The 18691-nt window shown below is 36.0% G+C and overlaps 1 pseudogene; it reads right to left on the bottom strand.

The window, feature by feature from the left end:
- Nucleotides 1–14591: 14591 nt before the first annotated feature.
- On the bottom strand, nucleotides 14592–18046 carry LOC132601699 (tRNAse Z TRZ4, mitochondrial-like; annotated as a pseudogene).
- Nucleotides 18047–18691: the final 645 nt, after the last annotated feature.

Here is an 18691-nt window from a genome sequence, read left to right as displayed (position 1 = left end):
GAATGAAACATCAAGATGGTAACCCAGTTCCACGGTACAAGGCTAGATTATTTGTCAAGGGCTTTAATCAGAAAAAAAGGAGTTGATTTTGATGAAATCTTTTCTCCAGTTGTGAAAATGTCATCCATTCGGGTTGTTCTGGGCTTGGCTGCAAAGTCTAAATTTAGAGGTTGAACAAATGGATGTTAAAACTGCTTTTCTCCATGGTGACCTAGATGAAGAAATTTATATAGAGCAGGCAGAAGGTTTTGAAGTCAAGGGTAAAGAGAATTATGTTTGCAAATTGAAAAAAATCTTGTATGTTTTGAAACAAGCTCCCAGACAGTGGTACAGAAAGTTTGGTTATTTTATGAGTCAACAGGGCTTCAAGAAGACTTCTTTAGATCATTGTGTTTTTGTGCGAAAATTCTCTGATGGTGACTTTATCATTCTATTGCTTTATGTTGATGACATGCTTGTTGTTGGTAAGAATGCTTACAGTATTTAGAAGTTGAAGCAAGAGTTGAATAAGTCTTTTGCTATGAAAGACTTGGGACCAGCAAGACAGATTCTTGGCATGCATATTTTTTGAGACAGAAAGGCCAAGAAGTTGTGGTTATCACAGGAGAAGTACATTCAGAAAGTACTTCGTAGGTTCAACATGGATAAAGCTAAGGTTATCCGTATACCTTTAGCTATACACTTCAAATTGAGCATGAAGCAGTGTCCTTCTAGTGATGATGAGAAGGAAGGTATGAAGAAAGTTCCTTATGCTTTAGCCGTTGGCAGTCTGATGTATGCGCTGATTTGTACAAGACCAGATGTTGCTCATGCTGTTGGTATTGTTAGTCATTTTCTTTCTAATCCACGAGAGAGCATTGGAACGACCCGTTTAGTCGTTACGACTATTTTGACCTGTTGACCTTTTCTCGAGATTTAGTAGCTCATATTTGACCCGCGGGGACAGTTGGCACCCTTCTCGATGTCATTAGACATGATTTGGGGTGCGATTTAGATTTTTTTTGGCTTAAAGCGAAAAGTAGTTGACTCAAAGTTAACTTTTGGGTAAACTGACCTTTTTCGTGAATCTGTCGATTTCGAGAGGTCCGGATGGTCATTTAGAACTTAGGTGTATATTCGGTTCGGTTCCCAATGTGATCGGGTGCCTTTTGGGAGTTGGGTTAGGAAGTTGAATTTAGGGTTTTGGGAGTTGACTTGGTCAACGAGACCTCCGTTGAGAATTCTGAGGCCACTAGTGCGTTCGTAGCGCGTTTTTATGTATATCTGCGTATTTGGTTTGTGTCCGAGAGGTTCCAGGATGGCTCCGGGGGTCGATTTTAGATTATTTTTAGTGACCGCTTTGGCACGGAAGCAGTGCACGAAAATGGTGGCCTGAACGGGGAAGCGGCCGACGGACTAGATTTTTATTTAAATTCCTTATGAAAAACCTTCTTCCTCCTATTCCTGAATTGCATTTCCTTAGCATCTTGGAGGCGATTTGAGGAGGGTTTTGTCAGATTTCTCATAAGGATAAGTTCCCTAATCTTAATCTCTTTCATTTACCTTCCCTAAGTAAGAATCCATGGTAGGAAATCTTTAGAAATTGAAAGATAAAATGGGGTTTTTATGGTTTCTTCTCTAAATGGGTTTTAGTCTTCCAAAGTGTGAATCATTGTGGGTTTAGCTCTTTAGGGATGAAAGTTGTTGAGATAATGATTAATAGAATTGAATCACCCATTACTTGTTGATGAATTAAAGAGGGAAGATGAGTTTTATGATAATTTCTTAAAATTGGTTGTAGAATTCCTAAGTACAAATTGATGATGAAGTTGGCTAATGTAACCATAGGATTGGATGAAATCATTGTTGATAAGATTATATCTTCCATTGTAAGTGATAAATTTATGGGTTTAAGCTTAGGGTTTATACCCAAATTTGAGAGTTTGTTCTAGAATCCAAATTTCTCTAATCTATGAGTTAAATTAGCTAATTGTTGATAGGAATTGATCACCTAGAGTGCTAATTGTTGAGACTTATAAATTCCTAATTTCATCTTGTTAGTTCATAAATCCCATTTCTTGGGTTAAGATTTGGGGGTTAAATAGGAGTTTGGTTATTTGGGTGCCTTCTTCATGATTCTAATTCCATATTCGGGTATGACAAGACTTTCATTACTGTGAGGCGCAACAAAAGGGCAAAGGGCACGATTGACACTTCGAGCTTGCTGTTCGGCCTTCCCAGTAGGTTACGGTTTACCTTATAGTGAGACTTCGATTAGCGAAGCTTATGTTTAAATGATATTATCGGAGAATGCATGTAAACCTTCGAGTATGAAGTTGGGTTGGTTATTGTCTTAGGTTGGGCCTTGTTGTGTGATTTAGGGGCTAGCCACCCGTTGCGTTTTTGACTTATCCTGTTCTATTTACTTATTGGCTCATTGCCACGTTGAGACATCGGATATTGGTGATTAGTGATATATCATGGCTATGATATTGCGGTACTTTACTTGATTGATATTGAGATGAGAATTGTGATTCCACTGTGGCTTATTGTGTAGCCTTATTATTGATATTACTTGTGTGCCATGTGTGGTACTATTTGGGATTGAATTGGTTGTTGATATTACATTGCATCGTATTCATACGCATTTCCATGATACATTGATATTGCATTGTTATGGCACTGATGATGATAAGTGAGAGAGTGTAGCCTCCAAGGTCTTTGCCGGAGAGCGTAAAAGAGAGATAAAAGTCAGTGATCCAAGGTCATTTACCGGAGCGGAATGAGTGTACGTTGCTCGAGGTCTCTTGCCAGGAACGAATGAGTGCTCGATGCTCGAGGTCTCTTGCCGGGATTGAGAGAGTGCTTGTCGCCGAGGTTGTTGCCAGGACGAGCGATACATGGACTTCGCGGGTCCCTCATGGGTTGTGCTGCCAAGATGTGATGTTCTATCGGTTGGAGTACATATGTACGGTGCATATGCATCGCATTCATCATACATACATTATTGCATTGCATTGTACCTTTTGGTTTCCTGTGATATTATTATGATATGATTGTGATGTACTAGTTCAGATTGGTTGTACTGAGACTTGGCACAGTTGGTTTTGGATGCTATGACATAGGTGACGACTTGTTGTGCTATGATTGTGATGTACTGGTTCGGATTGGTTATACTGAGACTTGACACAATTGGATTTAGATGCTATAACATAGGTGATGTCTTGTACCGTGGATATGGATTCGTGTTGACTTGTACCTTGTTGTTTTATGTGTTGACTTGTACCTTTGTTGTCTTTATATACGTTAGCTAGTCTTAGTTAGCCTATGATACCTACCAGTACTTGTTGTTTGTACTGACCTGTACTTGCTGCAATCTTTTATGAATGCAGAGTACTAGGTTGGATCCACTTCTACCCCTCGTGGCTGATATTTGAGGATTGCTGATTCGAGTCTCTTTAGGGTGAGCATTTAGACGTTCGCTGCCCCAAGACTCTTCCTATTATTATGTCTTGCTTTTCATTCTGAGACATGATTTTGAGACTATTTTTGTATTATTATTCAGACTTGTAGTATTTAGTTTAGATGCTCTTGTATGACCAGACCAGTTACTGAAGTGAATTTCATTTACTTCCGCACTTATTTATATTGTATTGTGAGACTTATGTTGTTTTACTTTCTTCCACTATTCTTCCACTATTTTCTATTATTTGTGAAAGTTGAGTTAAGCGTTCACCTACCGAGGTGGGAAAGGTAGGTGCTTGCACGACTTAGTGAAATTGGTTCGTGATAATATCCCATGAAATATCAGGTAAACACAATATAACATTAATTTATTTTCTTACATCCAATATCCATAACGAGCTTTTTTTCATCCATTTTTAACTTTTAAGATATTTCTTCTATCTTATAAATGGGAAGGCCAAAGTCATAGATGGACCCCTGAACTTGTCCTGATTTTTCATTTAGACCCCTTAACTGAAACGTCGACTATCTGGACCCTCGAACATAAGATAAAATGTGTCATTTGAACCCCTCGTGCAAGCTAGGCCTGTGCACAAATCGGTTCAATCCGAATTTTCGAACCGATTCGAAACAATTCGGATAATTTAATTTGGATAATACAATTCGATTTCGATTTACAAATGCAATTGTAAAATATTACGGTTTAACGGTTCGGATACGGTTTACTTCAATTATCAACCGAACCGATCCGAACAAACCGAATATATATGCCACTAGTGACTAATATGACTAATTTGGTATATGTAACGTGGTGTTGACAGATTTGTATGCTTGCACAAGTTGTCAAGCTCTTGTTTTGCTATTTATATGCTATTATGCTTGCAAGTTTATGATTTTTTCTTGGTTAATGTCTTGGTTATAAGGCTGCAAGTTTAGGATCTCATTATTTTTTGTTATATTTACTCTAAAATTGAAATGAAATAGTTGCTTGTTTAAATTTCGAATAAACCGAACAAATCGATTTGTGTAACCGAACCGAAACAATAAAAACGAATCAAATTGAACCTAGAATGGATCGAGTTTGGTTGAGAATTTTAGAAAGTCGAAATTTCAACTCGATGATGGCCAAAACCGAACCGAACCGATTCGTGCACAGGCCTAGTGCCAGCTGGTGTTGCACACTGCTTAAGAGAGCGTGAACTGCATTAATATTGTTGCTACATGGGTCCCAATGACAAGTGTCAATGGAAGAAAAAACAATTAAAAAGAAACATAATTTCACTATTTCTCTTTTGGCCCATCTTCTCTCCACCCACTGTCCTTGACTGCCGCCACCACTTTTGTGTCAACCTCCACCGCCACAACAACTGCCTTTATCACCAAACCCGTCATGATTTTCCACCAGAACCGAACCCGCCCATCTCCATAATATTTTTGCTCTTCAAAAATTTTGAAGCCACCAATATTTCACTTCTTGATTCCTCCATTCACACCTTACACCCACATAATCACAATTAAACGTCACCAGTAAAAAATCATACCGCCCCGTTATCAGTATACATCAATACCAATTTTGACCCAAAAATAACTTTATTAATATTTTTTCAAAGATAAAACCCCTAAAACACGAAGTCATACACCATACACCCCCCCCCCCCCCCCCCGACACTCCATTGCCACAACCTTCACTGAAAGAGGACTAAGAAGAACCGTAAATTCTTGAATTATGTTAGTATCATTTGCCACCAGACATCATGATTGAAGAAAAACAATGAAATTTCTAATGAATTAAAAGGGGGAAAGGAGAGGGATTTTCGGATAGACATGAAAGAGATTAAAAAGTGAATGTTAGTGAATATATATACATATATATCAGTAAAGATAGAGGATTGAAAAGGAAGAACAAATTGGGAACCTGGGTCATCAATGGTGGATGAAAGTGTGAAGAGAAGAGTATGGATATTGGGAGCATGACTGAGAAGAGAGAGATAGTTCCCTTTTTCTTTTTGTTTTTTATTAATGTTGAAAAAACATAGAGTTTTGTATTTATTTTTATATTTGATTATGTGGAATTAAAGGCCACGTGTCTCTTTTATATTGACTTTTTTTTACCACATCAGCGAGCGTGAACTACACGCATTGTTTCTTACTTTTGGTTTAAGCTAGAGGTGTCTAAATGACACATTTTAGGTAGAAGTTAAGTGTTTAGATGGTACTGGGCTCAGTTGGAGTGTTCAAGTGAAATTTTTGGACAAATTCAAGGGTTTATCGATGACTTAAGCCTAAATGGGAATAAGCACACGACACATCAACATGCATGTTTGGCTTTTGGGGGGCATGTCGGTCATTTCAGTTAAAATGAAGCAATATGGTTGGGCCTAAGCGAATCTTCCTGTAGCTGCTATATATATTTTTGAATGCTTGGACTAAAATGTCCTCTTCTTATGTCATCCTCCATCACCACACTCTTCTTGCCCAAGTTAATTCCCTCACGTTCCCAACCCTCCCAACTGTTTCTTCCCTATGTATTTGTCAAAGAATTTAAATTGTCTTTTCCCAAACTTAAAATTTAAATAATATGCTCATTAAATTCTCACAAAGTTACCAAAATTTTAGAAATAATAATAACAATATATACTTATATAGTAAATTACTGTATATTTGTGTAGTTGAATTTACATATAGAGGCAAAATAATATTTGTACACTTCAAATTAATCAAATAAAAAATTAATCGATTTTTGTAAGTCGGTCACTTCATTTTTCATGTTATCAACTTATTCTTAATAGTAATTAGTAATTTCTATTATTCTAATGTCTAAAATAGTAAGGAGAGGAGTATCTTTTAATTTGTATGCGAATTAAAATATTAATAAATTTCATGAAACAAACTGTATAAGAAAATTTGAGCGTTAACAAGCTTTTCATATGTAATTGCACCTAAGAAAAAGTCCAACTTTTGAGATTCATATTGCATGTCCAAACAAAATTTCAACTTCCAATCAATCTGATTTCATATTTATGGTCATAATCTCAAGGGGTAAACTAACAGCTTTGATTTTTAGTTTTTATTTTCAAAAAAAGTCAATCGATCTAATTGGTTTCATTAATAACCTTTTATTTAGACAAATTACATTTATTATTTCAAATTGGTCCAATGCAATGCCAGCACATTATTATTCACTTTTGACCTCAGAAAAATCAAAACTACATGTGTCGTTCTCCATGCTTGTTGTTAATGAGCACAAAACATTTGTTATTGACATGTGTTATTTATAACTATGTTCTGCGTAACATATATATTTGTACAACCTAATTGTAATTATTTTGGCGTTTCAATTTATGTGTTTTAATTTGATCGAACACGAATTTAAATAAGTAAAAGAGATTTTTAAATCTTATGCTCTTAAAATAAAAATATGTTAATGTAACAAAATGTCCTTGAATTTTATAGTCTTAAATATGCTATGCAGGATATTGGAATTAAACAATTACTGTACTAAATATAAAAGATAACATTCTTTGCTAAATAGACTATAAGGGGTGGTTTGATTGTTGGGATATTACATCGGATTTGCTATCCCACCTTCTATATGGGATAGCTAATCCTATCATTTTAGTACAAATGGTGAGATAAAATATTTGACGCATTAAGACGAAGTCATTTGTTATTTTTTAAAATGTACCCTTATTGTTCCTACTAACAGAGTGTTGATTAAGTCTTAATCCTTACAATTAAGACGGTTAAATATTTTTTTTAAAGCTTAACTTTAACACACAAATAATATGGATCGAGGTAATACACCTTAGATTTCCCTTATGGTCCTTTAAATTTGTCACTTTAGTCAGAAGGTTTAGTCCAAAATATTTGTCATTTTAAAAAATAAAAAGCTATTAATTTTTTTTTTTAATTTCACCAAATTACTGTTCCACATCAAGGAGCTGAATAATAATTAACTAGCCATTGAAGGACAAGTGAACAATAATTTCGCTAAATATATTTATTAATTACTATTTTGTTTTTAATGTGCGTGTCAATATTTGAATGATAAATATAATTTTTTTTAACTAAGTATTTAACAATGACGTCACCATATCTTCATAAAATGCAAAATACCAAGTTGATTCGAAAAGTACAGCTAACAGTATGACTCCACTTTATACTCTTTTTAAGAGCAGCAAAACATTGGGCCGAACCTTAGTGAAAATCTATTATTTCTTACTTTTTTTTTCTTTTCCTTTACTTTAAGAATCATATATAATATGTATTTTCCTTTTAACTTTTATTCATATGTTTTGGCCAACTCAGACCGCCCAATGAGCGCTTGCGACTAGGCGAAGACTTAGATACTGTCTCATGATACAATTTCATTCCTCGGATACACCGAAAAAGTTGATTCTCCGATAACGAGAGATCATTTGAATAATCTATGGTGCTTTGTAGAAGTCATCCTTCTAAATTTGCATGTTTGATGAACGCTGCCGACTAAGCGAAGATTCAGATGTGATCTCCTAATACATAATCATTTCTCGGAAGTGGCGAGAAAATCGATTGAATGATCTATCTTACTTGATTTTTGTAGATTCAATTGAAGTTCTTCTTTTCTACGACTGGTTTAAGTATTTCCAAATGCATGAAATGATCATCAATTTAAGTATAATTGGATCACGCGAAATTCTCAGAAGAGGTTAGTTACATGTTTATTTATTTATTTTTTAAATTCTTTTCATGAATTTCAGAATTATTTGATTCGTCTAAGCTTGTCGAAGACTCAATTTTGTCGATCCTTGATATTAAAGCATATATAAAGAAATTCGACATCTGAAAAATAATAATTTTTCAATAGTAAAATTGGTAATTGATAAAATTAAAAAGATATTGAATATTAAACAAACAGAAAAAATTAAGATGGTAGAAGGGGAAAGACTATTCAAAATTGTGCATAAATCATGATTAGGGTTTCAACAAATTGAGTATTTTTTTTTTTAAAAAAAATTATCATATACAATTAGAACTTTTTATAGCTACTATTCTACATTAAACATATCACTATAATAGCCAGTTCTCCGTGGAAACGAATTTCATGTTATGTTATATTATATTATATGTTCTTCATAACAACAATTAGCTATAGAAGCTAAAATTAATTAATCCGGACAAATGACTCTGTTATTACGAGGTTTGACTGTATAAGAAAATCATACAATGAAAATATTTTGTGTCTTAAAGAAACTTCATTCCCTAATATGCATAAAAACAATAATTCTAACATAATTATTTTTGTATATTATCAGCTAATAAAAATCTTAGACAATTATTTATAATATATAGTTTATTAGTTCCATTAGTGGCAACTTAGGGTTTTCGATAAAAGGAACTTCAAATACTACTTTTTTCCTTTAAATATCAATTAATTCATGTCCAAGCGTCTGCCTCATATTTTAATCTCATTAAAAGCTTTTCAATGGTTAACTAATGTCTATAAGAAGTATTAAAAAATTACAATATACATATAAGGAATATATTTAATGATTTGGTAGTGTTAAGAGTTTCAGTCTCACAGATAAAATACTAGTTGGGATTGGAGAAAATCTTCCCAAGAATTACTACCTTAATATTTTTCTCTCGCCACTATAAATTCATCACCTAATCTTCACTTTCTTTGTCCCTTATTTGGTTTTTCAGTTTCAATACTCTTCCTTCAGAGGTATTCACAAGTTTTCGTCTAGTTTACCACTTGAGATTATGACATAATAAAGTGACACAATCATATACATAATAAGGCACCTACCTTTGTTAATTCTCTTGAATCATATGGTAGTGTTAAGAGTTTCAGTCTCACAGATAAAATACTAGTTGGGATTGGAGAAAATCCTCCCAAGAATTACTGCTTTAATATTCTCTCGCCACTATAAATTCATCACCTAATCTTCACTTTTCTTTGTCCCTTATTTGGTTTTTCAGTTTCAATACTCTTCCTTCAGAGGTATTCACAAGTTTTCGTCTAATTTACCACTTGAGATTATGACATAATAAAGTGACACAATCATATACATAATAAGACACCTACCTTTGTTAATTCTCTTGAATCATATGTAGGCTTCTCTTCCCTTCACAATAATGTGATTGGTCTAGAATGAAAATTAAAACAAAGTAGACAAAAATCAAAATATGATCAAATAACTCAAAATTCAAAACTGTTTTGAAGAAAGTGGACTTTGCAGAACTTACTACATGAACTGCATTTTGAACAGAAATTGCATTATGAAAATGCACAAATCTGCAACAGTATCCATCCTACATTCACAAATTTTTCTATTGAGATGCATTATCGTAAACAAGAAAAAGTTTTGAGCAAATGATAAAATAAGAGTCACCAACAACAATGTAAAACAAATACACCTTGTACGTTTTGAGTTGAACATCGCGACTGTAAACTGGTCCAAGCTGTTTGACAATGGTGTGGAGGTCACTTCTTGTCGTGTTGGTTGACAATCCCCCAATGTATATCGATTTGACTGTAAACGTGTAAACACACAATTCAGAAAACGGTCAAACATGGTAAAATTTCCTCAACTATTTGATTTTAGACAATGCAAATTTACACATGATTTCATCATTGGAATTGTCTTGTTGAAGCACTGGTTGAAGGAGCTGTAGCTTTGGACACACCACTCGAGCTAGACGTCAACACCTTAAGTAAGCCGCCATTGGTTTGAGGTTTTTAGGTGGAGACTAGCATTTGCAACAACTCACACAGTATTGTATGGGGCATTCGTAGGCGGTGAGGACCTACCCTACTTCATCTATAGGAAACATTTCGAATTAGGCAAATCTTTAGATGTAAGAAACTCTAAGAAAAACTTTATAATCTTCGTATAACTAGCATCTGAACCAAACGACCCCTGAAGTTATAACTAACCATTGAAGCATAACTAACTTTAGGAGTCTCACTCTCAATGAATGGAGCTGTCTCAACAATAAATTTTTCTTTTTTGCTCGGAGTGATTAAAGGCTTCTTGCCAACTGGATCATCATTTGTCACCTTAGTATGTGATTTATCAGAAACTTCCTTGACATTAGCTTTGACGTTATCTTCAGCTTTGCTTTCAGTAGCTGTTCCTGAATGCAATAGCAATTCCAAAAGGGAGAAAAAAAGTTACACTAAGGAGCACCTCGAGAAAACCGACCAGAGGTATACAAAACATACCGTCATGTCCTCAACGAAGGCCAGCGTCACCCTTTCCACCACCACTCCAAATCGCCGTTCATACCGTTGCTACAACTGTAACGACGCCTTCCATTTCACCTCCATCACCACTAACACTGCCATTAGCTCCTCCTCTTTCCGTTGTCCACATTGCTTAGTGGTGATGGTGGTGATGTGGAAAGCGTCGTTATAGTTGTAGCGACGGTATGAACGGCGGTTTGGAGTGGTGGTGAAAAGGGTGGCGGTGGCCTCCGTTGAGGACATGACAGTATGTTTTGTATACCTCTAGTCGGTTTTCTCGAGGTGCTCCTTAGTGTAACTTTTCTTATTTTTTCCCTTTTGGAATTAGTATTGCATTCAGAACTAGCTACTGAAAACAAAGCTGAAGATAATTTCAAAGCTGATGTCAAGGAAGTTTCTAAAAACCAGATACTACGGTGATAATTGATGATCAAGTTGGCAAGAAGCCATCAATCACTCCGAGCAAAAAAGAAAAATCAGTTGTTGAGACAGCTCCCGTCGTTGAGAATGAGACTCCTAAAATTAGTTATGCTTCAATGGTTAGTTATAAGTTCAGGGATCATTTGGTTCAGATGCTAGCTATACGGAGATTACAAAGTTTTTCTTAGAGTTTCTTACATCTAAAGCTTTGCCTAATTCGAAATTCTTCCTATAGATGAAGTAGGGCAGGTCCTCACCGCCTACGAATGTCCCATACAATACTATATGAACTGCTGTAGATGCTGGTCTCCCATCAACACCTAAAAAAACCTCAAGCCAATGGAGGCTTAGTTAAGGCGCTGACGTCTAGTTCGAGAGGTGTGTCGAAAGATGCATCTCCTTCAACCAGTGCTGCAACAAGATAATTCCAATGAGGATATCGAATGTAAATTTGCATTGTCTTAAATCAAATAGCTGTGGAAATTTATCATGTTTTACCATTTTTCTGAATTGTTTGTTTACATGCAAATCATTATACATTGGAGGATTGCCAACCAACACAACAAGAAGTGACCTCCACGTTATTGTCAAACAGTTTTGACCAATTCACGGTCTTGATGTTCAACTCAAAACTATAAGGTATGTTTGTTTTACATTGTTGTTGGTTATTGTTGGTTTATCATTTGCTCAAACCTTTTTCTTGTTTACTATTACGCATCTTAATAAAAAAATTGAGAATGTAGGATGGATAATGCTGTGGATTTGTGCATTTTCAGGATGCAATTTCTGCTCAAAATGCATTTCATGTAATGAGTTCTGCAAAGTCCACTTTCCTCAAAACATTTCCGAAATTTGAGTTATTTGATCAAATTTTGATGTTTGTCTACTTTTTTTGAATTTTCATTCTAGACCCATCACATTATTGCGAAGGGGAAAGAAGCCTACATAAGGTTCAAGATAATTAACAAAGGTACCGACTTATGTTTATGCTTGTGTCACTTTATTCTGACAAACTCTACAATGGCACCCAAAATTGAGCAATCCAGTAGAAGAGGCCGATAAAAACGGTGATTTGGCCGCCTAGAGCAATCCAAAGGTAACAGCAGGGTTCACGTGACCACCGGAGATATTAGCGGCAATTGAAACTTGCACAAACCAAGCAAATCCATGGAAAACTGCAATAGCTACAAGCCCGAACGGATCAAGAGCAGCATCAGCTGTCAACTTGTCTGCATCCAATACAGTACAAAATTTAGAACCATATAATCCCAAAAAAGCTAAGTAGATCAGTTAGTACTCCACAGGGGACCTGTTGTTTAACTTTGTGATTTTACTTTGTAAGACTCTGACCTCATGAAACATTTTAACAAGATAATTATTACAATGTTTAGGCAAATGGTCATCCATCTATTCGATGATTGTAAAACTTTTACCCACAAAGGTTAATTTTCACGCCTCTCCAATGCCGTCAGAATAAAGCTTGGAACTTGAAAATTAATGAGTGAGTTCATGGGTATCAGCATCATGTGTTCTTATTTGTACTTTTATGAACGTAACCGTAGATAATTGTTTCCTCACTTAGTGTTTGATTTGACATAAGTGCCTAAGTTGGGGATCTTTGTGCTTTGTGGCGGATGGCTTGGCTTTACTCTCACATGCTACTTACAGAATCATGGAATTTAAATTATCCGCGATGAAAGGAACAATTAATTTGCCTCTATCCTTTTTCTTCCCCTGATAAAGGAGTTTTTCCTCTGGACCATATGCATTCATGTGACCTGGTATAATCCTTTCAAAGATCTCATACTTTATTGGTTTTGGTATTGGCTTCTTTTTTCCCCTTCCTTCTTTTAAGATAAAAGTATGATAGAAGGTTGTTGATAGAGCATAATTTTTCGTTTGCAAGGTTCATTCATTATTGTTACTTACTCTTCTATATTGTTTGATTTAGGAGAAGAAAGAGTACCTCAATTGTCTTAAATCCTCTGGGCATAAATCTTACTGTCGACACCTCTCTAAATAATACCTGGTGTACTGTATGGAGAAGTAAGTCTATTGACACGATTTTGGAAAACACTTGCATTGTTTAGTGATCAGTATCTTAAGTATATCTAAGCATATAGTCAACAAAGTACACATTTTCTTGCCACTAAAATATTGAACCGCGTACTGTGTTCATGTGTTCATACAACTGCCTAGAATGAGAGTTCTGCACAAAGGCTTCCTTGTTAATTATTAGTACTTTGACTCATAATTTTCAATTCAAGGTTATCTGTACATTTCAAGATGTTCAAACTTGTAAAGAGTATACCCACAAGCTTTGTATATTTCCTCCTTCTTCTTCTTTTTTTTTTTTTTTTTTTTTGCGGGCACAAGAGTTAAAAGTTACCTAATGTTGTCGAGTATGACCAATTACTGGTGTGTTGAGTTCATCTCTTCAATTGATTAGTATTGGTATGCCTCATCCTTATCCAAAAAAAGAAGAAGAAAGGATTGTGTCCCTTGCGATGATGGCAGATTATTTGAAATCAAGACACTTTTTTTTTATTGAATGTTTCCTATTGGGGCAAATTCATAATTTATTCTGGTTTTCTGCATGCTTTCTGTCAAATATCTCAAGAAAGTACGTGTACCAAAGTGAATGAACAAATGCAATATTGTTGATTTTGATGTCTTGTAAGTAATCCTCTGCATATTAGAGAAAGGGTATATTCTGGATGGTCTTTAATGAATAACCACACCAATTGCTCCTAGAAAAGCCAAAAAGATCCTAGCATTTGAAACGAAGTGCAGAAAGTAGAAGCAATGGGTTTGACACTCTCTTCTTTGACAAGGGAAATAACAACAATAGCAACAACAAAAACAAACCCAGTGTAATTCCACCAGGTGAGGTCTGGATAGGGTAGAGTGCACGTAGACTTTACCTCTACCACGAGGCCCTCAGCTGAAAGAACGATGACAAGGGAAATACAGAAACAGAAAGCGTGTAGTTCTTTTGATCTCGAGCAATTAGTTATGTACATAACCAAACCTATGAAACTATCTAGGAAAGGAACAGGAACAAAAGCATTCAAGAGAGAGATTCTCTTTTTTTAGTTTGATTGCACCTTTGTTGGGAGTTGGCACCAAACAGCATATTTTAGAAAATAGGATAATTTCCCAAACAAAATGAAAAAATGTCTCATAAAAAGCGAACTTCGATTCCTGCATTTGTGAAGTTAGGAAAATAAGTGAAGTTAGGAAAATAAAGTTTCTCATTCTTTTTTATTTTGCCTTTTCCCTTATACTATGTTTCTCTGGAAACTTTTATTTGAACAGAGCTACGCATCTTTTACTTGAAAGGGACACACTTGTTTAAATAGAACTTCCTACAGTATATTGGCCTTTATTGTAAGTAATAAAGTAAAATCAACTCGTACTCACTTTTCATTTAGATCATCAACTTTAACTCTAGATCCGCACCCGTATCGGACACCCGCACCTGAGTCTGAGCAACTTAGGCTGCTATAGCAACATTGGCATCATCAGCTTCATCGACAACCATTTCATCAGGAAATAGGAGTTTAAGATATGGATGAACACTTGGAACCATGGGCAGATCAGGTAAGTTAACACTCATCAGATCAAAAGCAATGCATGCTTTGTGCTTATATGTTTCATCAAGTACTGGAATTTTTGGGTATCTTTGGCTGAAGTGAGTGAGGATAATGAGATATGCTCCAGCTGCTTCCCCTGCTTCGATAGCTTCTTCCACCTTGTCATCTTCAAAAGTAGCCTGCAGCAAATGGCACAGAATAACCAAACTGTAAGTCAGCTTTTGGTTTGGGCAAAAATATATCAAAAGTGTGCAAGTGATTTGGGATAGAAGAATAGGATTTAACAGAAAATATATCAGCAACATTTAGTGACATGCCTCATGTATGAGAACTGTTGCTCCACGAGAGGCTTCAACAAGTTCTGGATGAGGCCTCATGTCACCAGAGTAAATAATCTTCCAACCTGGTATCTTCTTCCCAAGAACATTAGTCTTATCAGCAGAATTCATGATGATTCCATAAGCTTGTGGACTATGAATAACAGGAAAACTATTTAATGCCCCCAATCCCGCTTCTCTGAGCATGTTCTTTAGCCTGCTCTCATTCCCATTAGCATCATTTTTTTCATTTGACTCGAAAGCCTCCCGTGAAGCTTCTGTAGTATCCCTACAATCAAGGAACTGCATATCTAGTTCCTCGAGCAATTGGTACCTATCAAGAAATATTTCAAGTGGCAAAGACCTATAACAATTAAAGGTTCATGGGGAGTTCTCCAAGCAAGAATGCTTGCAAGACCAGCGTGATGATCCTCATGAATATGAGAAATCCAGAAACACCTTATTCACAGCTTCATCAGCACGTTCAACACCACATCTGTTTTAGAAAGAGCACATTATACCACACGTTAAGTTTAGGCAAAAACTATATAATGATAGGCTTAAATAAATGAACTTCCACTTTACCTTCTTTTTAGTTGTCCCAGAGTTCCTTCACCGCAATCTAACAGAATAATTCCCTCTGAAAAAAGATTAATAAATATAGAACTAACATTTCGGTATTTTGAGGCTACGATGAACCAATTCCGAGAAGAACAATCTCCAAATCCTCTCGTGTTATACTTTCCAAACAGCCAGGTAATCCAGTTTCATGCAACAGTGGCGCTTCAATTGTTCCGTTGTTCTGATGCCACAGTTAGGTAATATGTTCAGAAGCACTTATAATTTCTAGAATTTTCGAAGTTACGTCATTTAAGATTTCTGTCGAAGAAATAGTAGCAGGAACACCAGAACTGTCTAATCCAAGATCTTTGTATGGAACAAGATGGAACTGTTCCAGAAAACAAAGTTCATTATAAGAAAACCAAGAATAAAAGTGAATAACTTGCATAAGATAGATGGCAGTGTATTTTATGGAAAATATATCTGTATATGTACATTCCAAAGCAATCAAGTTAAAGTTGGTATGTACTTTCTTAAGTCCTTTTTTCTTTTGATAGGCAAGATTTTTTATTTTTTTTTAACTGACATAGAAGCAGCAATTATTGCAGGTTCTAATTTCAGGTCTAAACCATTTCAACCAAACTAAATCGATTCTCTCACCTTGAGGAGGTCCTCCGCATAAATGATCTGACATGAAGTTGAAAGAAACAACTGAAAAGAACAAAATTAAAATAGCTGCTTGATTAGGCCAACAAACCCACGGTCAAGTCATTATCAGGGGTAAAGTATATTGCTCATCCAAACAGAATTTCAGTTAGGTATACCTCCCTCGGGAACTTTGAGACTGATGGTAAGCTCTTCAATTACTGAAGAGACCAAAAACCTGGACTCAAGTAGTTAAGTCTTGCAGCAATTCTCGAACTGGAATTCAGAATTGGAATCTCAATATTCTTCCTACAGATGACCAACAAGAATAATAAACATATATAACTATATAAACAGGAAACATAAATCAGAAGAGAAAGCTAGTTATGCAGTTAAAAAGAAGAGGAACATTATAAGGTACTTACGGCTCATGTCTTGCCATTATGTGCTGGGCTTCACCAAATCTGGTCATCCACTGCTCACACACAGTTGTATTTGTTACTGATGCTGGGATAAGATGTATCAAACAATGTACTTTTTTGCACATTTCAACGGGTTGTTCTGATGAATTCGAGTAATATGGAGTAAGAGACTGTAAGGATTACAGCTCTTGCAGATGAGAGAGTGTTGGACAGTCAACAAGGAGAAAATAGGACCTGGAACGGAAGGCTCCATAACATCACAAGGGTGAACCTGCACGGTGACACAATGCAAGCAAAGCATCGAGAACTTAGTGAGATAGACTATCAAGTCCAAGATAAACTTTGAAAAGAATCGTACTGACTTACTATGATGTTTTGGTGATCTGACTCCACTGGATTCCCACTTTTCAATTGACGATATTTTGGCCCAGGTTCCACCCCAAGAGCACCAGCCTTATCTGGATGGAACTTCCCTTTGATCTCCGGCAACTCACAAATATAAACCACCGAAAGCTCACCAGGATTTAATGCAACTTTGGCTATGAGATTCATCCATTGTGCTTGAAGGTCTTCTGCTAAATGATAACCACCAACTACTGGAGCATTTGGCTCGGAGGATCCTTCAATCATTGAGCCACACACTTTCGAGCAACGTGGTGGCAAGAGAACAACAGATATTTTGACAACTCCATCATTAATGGGAGTAAAAAGATGACCAAACTTCCTTGAAGAAGCATTAACAACTTCATCTAATCCATCCATATGGAGAATACTATGTCTATCACCCATGGCAACATTTGGGATGAATGATTTCATTGCATCGACCAACAGATAGAGATCCGGAGGAACCCAAAGATTGACCTACAAACAAATACTGTAAGTGGTATCAAATTTTCAAACACCATTTACACGCTACAACAATGCCTTAATCACAAACAAGTTGGGGTCAACTATACGAATCCTCACTGACCATTTATATCCATTCAAATTCATCTCAGGATAACTTTATATAAGACAAAATGTATGAAAACCAAAAAGTAAAAAGTATAAAAAATTTCAAGGAAACGTTTTAGTTCAAACACCATTTATAATTCAAAAAATTGTGATGAATATATAGCAAGTAAAATAAGACAATGTGACACTCACAGATATCCCTTCTTGTCCCATTCCAACCAAAGTCAATAAGAGACCTGCAAGTAAAACGATTGAACTTCTTTGGTGATCTTACTCAACTGCAATGAATAAGCCAGAATCTTCTCTAGGGTTAATTTGATCCAGGCACTCCAAAAGTCAACTTTCAATCTTTCATATTTTGCTCATTAATAACCAACCTGGGAGTCCACCAACAGATTCTGAGCAGACACGTGATAGAAATGTTGGGCTAAAACGGCCCAAAGATACTCTTAACATAATATGATATTGTTCCCTTTGGGCCAAGCCCGCACGGTTTTCTCCAAAAGGCCTCACATCATTGAGAGTATCCAACTCCATATAAGTAGCTCCTTTTTCTTTTCAGCTACCAATGTGGTACTTTGTTCGCACACCCAACAATCTCTCCCTCGACCTAAGTTCCACATGACTCATTACGGGTCAGAGATTCAATGTGTCAATGTGCTACCCACATCATCAGATTATTTATGGTCACCGAAGCCCAAAAGCTGTGTATGCGTCTTCAAAGCTATAGGTAAAGGTTGTAAACCGACTCATAGACAGGCAAAGGCACTAAGCCGGGCCCCACGCCACACTCCGCCATCTTCATAGTTGTCCTGCCAAACCATTGGCTCTGATACCAGTTGTTGGGTTAAACAACCCAAAGATACTCTTAACATGATGTGATATTGTCCGCTTTGAGCCAAGCCCGCACGGTTTTCGCCAAAAGGCCTCACATTATTAAGAGTATCCAACTCCATATAAGTAGCTCCTTTTTCTTTTCAGCTACTAATGTGGTACTTTGTTCGCACACCTAACAATGTCCCCTCGAACTAAGTTCCACATGACTTATTGCGGGTCAAAGATTCAACGTGTCAATGTGCCACCTATATCGCCAGAGTATTT

This window comes from Lycium barbarum, chromosome 7 (assembly GCF_019175385.1).
Source record: "Lycium barbarum isolate Lr01 chromosome 7, ASM1917538v2, whole genome shotgun sequence".
Classification (NCBI taxonomy): domain Eukaryota; kingdom Viridiplantae; phylum Streptophyta; class Magnoliopsida; order Solanales; family Solanaceae; genus Lycium; species Lycium barbarum.
Note: the sequence above shows the minus strand (reverse complement) of the source record. Positions and strands in the feature narration are given on the sequence as shown.